We start from the raw sequence: 8,009 nt of genomic DNA, 5'->3' as shown, positions 1-8,009 counted from the left end.
GGATTACAAGTGAGAAGTCACCACGGCCCGGCTTGTGCCAAGACATTTTATGGAGCTGCTGGATAAAACAGCTGCCTGAGTTAAGAATTACTCCAAAGGGCTGCACGTCCAATTCCTTACTTACACACACCCTGCCTGCCTGTGCAATTGCCAAAACATTTCCAATTTTTCTTTACCCTCCCTTTTCTTATCTGCAATTTAGACTGGTTTCCCAACATAGGAGATGTTTATTTTTTAAGTTAAATATAACTATCTATAGATAATTACTGGCAATTTATCTGTTAAGTATTCACTCTAGGCAAGCCTTTGATTTCTAAGAAGCCAGGTTATTTTTAGTCTGTTTTTTTTCCCCATGTAGTTATTCATGTATTTATTTGTCAGATATGTTTTGGGACACATGTGCTATGTGTTGCTGTTTGGGAGTCTAAGATGTGAAGATCATGGTTCAAAGCCAGCCTGGGCAGGAAACTCTTTGAGCTTCTTATGTCCGGTTAACCAGCAAAAAAGCTGAAAGTGGCATTGCAGACTGTTTCACTGCTTGGGAGCTGGGAAGCAGAGAGAGAGAGAGTGAGAGAACGAGAGAGAGAGAGAGAGAGAGAGAGAGAGAGAGAGAGAGAGAGAGAGAGAGAAAGAGAGAGAGAGAGAGAGAGAGAGAGAGAGAGAAAGAGAGAGAGAGAGAGAGAGGAGAGAGAGGGAGCGCGCGAGAGAGCAGGAAGTGCCAGCACCCCAATATCTTTAAGGGTTGTTTCCCAATTTCTAACATCTTTCAACTGAGCCTCTCTCCCTAAGGGCTCTATTGTCTCCACAACGCTGCCATGAGCTGGGACCACACCTCCAAAACTCCAGTCTGGGAAGACATTCAAAATTGGCAAATCTCAGCCTGTGGCTTCCGCCTGTAATCCCAGCTCCCCAAGGAGCTGTGATCTGGAGGACTGTGGTTCAAAATCAGTCTCCACCGAAAAGTCCTTGAGATTGTATTTCCAAAATAACCAGGGAGCAGCCAGGCTGGAGATGGACAGGCAGAGCACAGACGAGGAAGAGGGTTGGGATAAGTGTGAGGCCTTGAGTTCAAACCCCAGTACAGGAGAAGAGGGAGATGGAGAGAGAAAGAGAGGGCAGTGGGAAGGGAGAGAAAGAAAGGGAGACTCCCTTCGTCCAGTCATGACTCTCTGACTGAAACTGCCAAGACACCCTGGAGTGTTCAGCTGGCCGGCAGAGTGTGTGAAAACAGCTTTGCAGAGGGAAATGTATATTTTAAAAGACAAATTTTAGGGCTAGGGCTATAGTTCAGTTGCTTTACCTGTTGAAGCCACTGGGTTCCATCTTTAACCAACAAGGAAATAACTGAATTAATTACTAAACACATTAATTAATTCCTTTAAGGTTTATTTAATTGTACCACTGGCAAATTTCTGATATATTGAATTCTGATAATATTTAAATATATATTAAAATTTTTTGCCAGTCTTGGGCTTGAACTATGGCTCTGGATACCATCCTTGAGCTTTCTCAAGGCTAAAGCTCGACCACTTGAGGCCCAGGACCTCTTTTGGCTTTTACTGTGTATTGGTACTGAGGAATAGAACTCAGGTCTTCATGCATGCTAGGAAAGCACTCTACCACTAGGCCTGATTATATATTTTTAAACTAATAATTGCAGAGATAGGAGAGAAAAAAAACTCAGATTCATGATGATGAAAGTTCCAGAAAGAGAAAGTTCCAAAAGAAACCTTGTACCCCAGTTTTCTCAGAATCGTTGTTTTGCAGGGAATTTGTTAAATCCCCTGTGCCATGAGGTGGCTTCCATAGCACTGCCTGACTGCCTGATGATTCCTTTACAGAGTCAAGCCTGCTTCGCCTGGACTGGTGGTCACACAGCAGAGCAAGCTTGTGCATGGGACTGTACTCGGTTCAACATTTAATAAGCTTTGCCTATTTATTACATTTAGTCCTCACCCCATCCCCAGGCAGCCATTACTATCCAGTACCTGCCTGTATGGATTAGGAATGGTTAAGAGGATTTAAGTAACTGGACCACGATCCCACCTGAAGGACATGCATGAGTTTGGGTTTCACACCTGCCTCCCCTCTGGGGTCTTAACCTTCTCTTGTAGTCCATGTGAAGCCAGGCACCACTGGTTCATGCTTATAGTTCTAACTACTCAGGAGGCTGATATCTGAGGTTCATGGTTTGAAGCCAGCCTGGAAAGCCTATGGGGCTCTAATCTCCAATTCACCAGCAAAAAACCAGGAGTGGAACTGGGGTTCAAGTGGTGGAATACCAGCCTTGTTTGTTTAAGGGTTAGTGCCAGGCATGGAGTTCAAGCCCTAGTAGTGTCACAAACCTACACCCCCCCACACACACACCCACATCCCCCCACACACGATATACGTAGAGAAGAGAACCTGAGAAGGTTCCTCTTCGCTGAAAGCTCCTAAATTCCAAAGGAGAAAATTCTTCTCTTGGCTCTGGCTAAGCCCTTTAATTATCAAACCAGCTTTGGCTCCCCCTAGTGGAAAAAATAGAATTACAAATGTTTGTGACATTAAGTACAACTAAAACCTTTTCTAGTGGTTGTCTTTGACCTATGTTGATTTTTGTTATTGTTGTTTCAAGTTGTAAACATATTCCAAAGTTTCAGGTAATTTCTGTGTATTCACATTCAACACACCACAGGCTGTAGGTCATAAAATAAACCCGGCAATAGAATTGGTCGAGGAATTCCAATTGACTTCATGCTTCTACTGGTTTTCAGAACAGAACTCAATCAACATTATACCCACTGGTAACTACACATTTCCCTTGCTCTCTGCCTTTAAATGACTTCCAGAACTCCAAGCCTTTGCTAAATGGCCATGGAAAGAGATTTAGCACAGGAAAAATAAACTGGATAGACTTACAGGAAAAGATTCTGTGTTGTAAAAACTATGTAAGTGTGGAATCAATACTCTCTTAGGAAGAAAATGGGAGAGGCTCATTTCTCAGACTTTAGAAATAAGACTTAATCAACTGCTGGGAAGGAGAAATGAGGATAAGGAAGTGAATTCTGGATGTCAAGGCTTTTCCTTGTTTCTCCAATATTTATTGGATGGTTTTATTGAAGTGGTAATCTAGTTTCCAAAGCAGGTATTTGATTGAATTCAGGGAGCAGACTCAGATTTCAGTGAGATCTTTACCACTGAAAAAGACGGCTGGCGGCCTCCACTGACTGCCCACTGAGATTGCTTTTCTATTTGACGACAGGAGACAATTGTAAAGCTACCTAATGCATTTCCTGGAACTTTCCTTGTGGTTAGCCTTCTTGATATCTGTATGTCTATCTTGTTTCTTAGAGACATATTTTCCTGTGCTTTGGAAGGCTGTTTCTTTTTCTGCTTAAATTGGGTGTACATCTTGGATTTCAACATAGCCAACCTTGAAGAATAGAGTAGACTGTCTTTAGCATTAAGAGTATCATAGGGCTAGGTGGGAGCGGCTCAGGCCTTTGATTCTAGCTACTCAGGAGGCTGAGATCTGACAATCATGATTTGAAGCCAGCCTAGGCAAGAATGTCTACCGATTTCAAAGAGAAAAACTCAGAAGTGGAGATGTGGCTCAAATAGTAGAGCACCAGCAAGGGAAAGGGACAGCACATAGTCCCTGAGTTCAAGTCCCACTTCTGACACAAAGAAATAAAGAACATCAGTAGTGGAATATTTCTCGATTCATGTACTAAATACAGCAATCACTAGGCCTCAACTTACCTATAGGAAACCCCATCGAAAGCCGATAAAACGTACTTCTCTCTGATTTAAAAATTATAAAGCAGACACAAAGAACTTCTCTGCTATGTTTGGTTTTCTATGTAAACCACACCATAAACTTTTAGACAATTTTTTTTCCTATTTCATCTTGCAATGTGTCAAAAAATAAAACATTTTACTTTCCTTGTATTTCAAGCCAAACGTTTTGTTCTTCTGGGGTCCTGGATACATGGGAGGTTTGGCTGGGTTTTGTTTAGGCATTTCATTGATTGGGTTAAAAGAAAAAAAAATACTGAAAAGGAACTTTTGAGTATTTCTTTTTATAACTGTGGTCAGAGGGAACCCCAAAAGGAAATTTGCAGACCTATAAATCACATGGCATTTCTATAGCCTGCTTAATTATGGAAACTCGAAGTTTGATGGAGAAATCCTTAACTCCCATCACCCAGACCTGTTTTAGTGAACATATATCACCACATTTCTTACGGTGTCCTATTGGGTTCATCAAAGTGACTCTGTAGTCACTGGTCATTTTGAAACACCAAGTTAAAGATTATATGCATTGGGGGAGGGCATAGACAAAAATACAGTCATAGTCCTTTGAAAAATCTTTGGCTCTTCCAATAAATAAATAAATATTAAATGAGAAAAACAGCCCCAAATGGCTTTGTGCTTTAATGTAATTTCATTTTAGAACTGCTTATGTTACTAAGATTTATGACAGTTACTTCCCATGAAGAAAAATAAATGGCATATGCCCTCAGCTCTTAGAATGGATCTTAGTGGAAAATAACATGGCTTTATGGAATGAAACCTCTCTGAAGTTCTGCCTCAGGCCACTACAAAGCAGAACCTCTGTGGTCTGTTTTTTCAATCTTCTCTCTGAAATTTCCTATGAAGTTGGCTGGGATTTTTACTCCGTGATAGCACTAGGTTAGAATCAGGTTGCATGTAAGGAAGTTAGCCTGTGTTCTTTATGTGTGTACTTATGTATTTGTTTGTTTTTAGGTCCAAGACTGGGACTCAAACTTGATACCAGGTGCTTTTGTTTATTGGCTGGCGCTCTACCAACTAAATCACGCCTCCAACCCCTGTATGTTCTTTATATACCATATGTCTGCTTCAAGGTTTTCAGAAGCTGAGCTTTGCCTGGCCATTCAAGAAGTTCTGAAAGGCTCAACTCTTTATAGATATAGACTCATAAAAGTGCCATCAAACTTCACTGCCTAGTGGCAGGCAAAAGGGGTTGGTGTTCTGAAGCAGGGGGAACACCTAGGTATACAATTGCTACATTCAGGAAAATGTGGATCTGTTTCATTCAAGCTGATGTTTCCTGAGCCCTTGAAAGAGGAGATTGATATAATGGCAGAATGCACACAGCTACAGTGTTCCTTTACAATTTACTTATTTAACAAAAGTATAAAAGAATTGCTTCAAAGCACCATTTTTCATCCAGCCAAATTCTGTTTCTAGCCTCCATGTACTTACTAAGAACCATAGAACCTTGGACTCGGCCTGGATGCTGCTGCTAAGTATATTTTGCTCAAGATTCGTGATCTTCCACTTGAACCACATCTCCACTTCTAATTTTTTATGGTTAATTGGAGATAAGAGCCTCATGGACTTTCCTGCCTGAGCTGACCGAGATTCTTAGATCTCAGCCTCTGGAGTAGTTAAGATTTCAGGAAAAAAAAATCTTATTTTTAACTAAGATGGAAAATAATCATTTCTGTGTCCGTAGATCACCATTTAACTTACTGCTGGGACAGGAAATTCTCTCTTTTCTTAATTTTATTGACTCTTTTTGGACTCTGAATCCGATACGTGTTTGGTTTAGATATTTTGCGTGGGCACGTTGGTCTGTGGGCCAGATGGATTACAAGCACTTAGCTACATGTTCCTATAAGAGAAAAACAGGTGGAGATGAGAACGGGAGGTAGCCACAAGCCACAGACTTCCATCCACTATCACAACATAGAAGAGACATAGGCCCATCTGTCCCCTGAGCCTTGAGGTACAGCAGGACTCCATCAATGTATCCATTCCAGATCTGTGACAGAATAACTTTGAAGCTGGATGAAATCATCCTAGCTTGCCATGGAGGCCCCAGGAATGAAAATGCTGTGCTCTCAGGGTTAGAAGCATGGCTTCCTCGTGGGATCATGAGCTCTGTAAGAAAGGACCAATGAGGTTTTTGTTGGTCATACATTACACAGATAACTGGTCTGGGAAGGTGTTTATGCCTTCAGGGGCCTGAAGAGAGGTTGCTTCCTAGTTTCCTTTACACCTGACTGTGGGCCAAGGACTATTTTAAGGCAGAAAAATAAAAGATAAATATGTGGTGCCAGGTACCAAGTGGCTCGTGCTTATACTCCTAGCTACTCAGGAGGGTGAGACTTGAGAGTTAGTTCAAAGCCAGCCTGGGCAGGAAAGACTCTAAGACGCTTAACCTCCATAAACTACCTGAAAGTTGGAAATGGAGACGTTCCTGAAGTGATATACACATACTCAGACAAGCACTCTACACATTCCAGGCACGCAAGAAAAATATTGATAGATCCAAGTAATCCATGCGTCAACAGATGACCCTGAGAGAATTCATTCAATCTGTCAATGTGCAGGAAAGACAGAATCTCAACGTGGTCACACCGGATTCCTCAAAGAAAATAAAACTCAGAAGGAAGTTTGAGCGCATGCGGAATGCGAGGCTCCCACAGAGGGAGCAAGGGAAAGTTACACAGCTTTCTTTCTTTCTTCCTCCCTTTCTTTCTTTCTTTCTTTCTTTCTTTCTTTCTTTCTTTCTTTCTTTCTTTCTTTCTTGTTTCTTTCCTTCCTTCCTTCATCCCTCCCTCCCTCCCTCCTTTCTTTTCTTTCTTTCTTTCTTTCTTTCTTTCTTTCTTTCTTTCTTTCTTTCTTTCTTTCTTTTTTCTTGTTTCTTTCCTTCCTTCCTTCCTTGGTCCCTCCCTCCCTCCTTTCTTTTCTCTCTCTCTCTCTCTCTCTCTCTCTCTCTCTCTCTCTCTTCTCTCTCTCTCTCTCTCTCTTTCTTTCTTTCTTCCTTTCTTTTCTTTCTTTCCTTGTGCTGTTCTTGCCCTGGGCTCTTTGGAAGTACACAGACACAATTCCCTGTGTGGCGTTAGGCAGTCTAGGGTGGCTGATATTCTCCGATGTGGGGTCACTGGTGCTCTGGCACTGAGGGAGGCTGAGCCTGGAGCAAGGCTGCCTGCACCTGCGCGGGGCCTTCCCCTGCCCCATGCCAAAGGGCCGCCAGGCCTCTCTCTGTGCAGGGCCTGAGCCACAGAGCCCAGGAATGAACGTGGGGCAGTATTGGACCTGCCACCTTGAAAAGGAACCAAACAAAACATGCTCGCTTGCACTTCCCAGACATTTGTTCATTTATTTTGGTTAACAAGCGCGCTCTGAGATCAGGGACAGAAGGCAGACAAGACAGAGTTGCCAGAACAGAGCTGAAATCACAGCAGAACCAAAGCGAGGGACGGCTCACGAGAGCCCACCACGTCCCCACCACATGCCAACGTAAGCCAATCAGTAAGTGTTTTTCAGGGCGAAAGCTCCAGTAATAAATATGATAAATATGATAAAGTATATATATATGAAGTAATACATATCATATGTTATATATTGCCATATGTAGGACAAATGATATATATGGATATATGATCTATATCATACGTCTATGCTATATGTGCTATACACATATGTATTCATATAGCATATATACAGATATAGCATGTGTCATATAGCATATATATCATATGATATATAGTCTATATAACAGGTGTGATATATCTATATGTATTATTTATGATATATATGCATGTATGTACTTACAATAGATCATATATATGCATGTATAATATATATGATATAAATATATAATTTTTAATTCCAAACCTAGAATTGAGAAATTGTTATCCCTGTTTTTTTTTCCTCCGTCGGTAAATTTGTACTTATTTATTATTAGTGGGTTTTGTTTGTTTTTTGCCAGTCCAGGGCTGGAGTTCAGGACACTGTCCCTAAGCTTCTTTTGCTAAAGGTTAGTTCTCTGTCACTTGCTCCATAACGCCACTTGCGGCTTTTTCTGTGTATATGGTACTGAGGAATGGAACCCAGGGCTTCACACATGTTAGGTAAGCACTCTACCACTAGGCCACATGGCCAGCTCTTATTATTAGTTTTAATTTCCGTTTCTACCGCCGTCTTTAATTAGTTGTACAAAGAGGTTTCAACACATCTATTGTTGCAAA

Source organism: Megascapheus bottae, chromosome 23 (assembly GCF_031878675.1).
Source record: "Megascapheus bottae isolate mThoBot1 chromosome 23, mThoBot2.hap1, whole genome shotgun sequence".
NCBI lineage: Eukaryota > Metazoa > Chordata > Mammalia > Rodentia > Geomyidae > Megascapheus > Megascapheus bottae.
Note: the sequence above shows the minus strand (reverse complement) of the source record.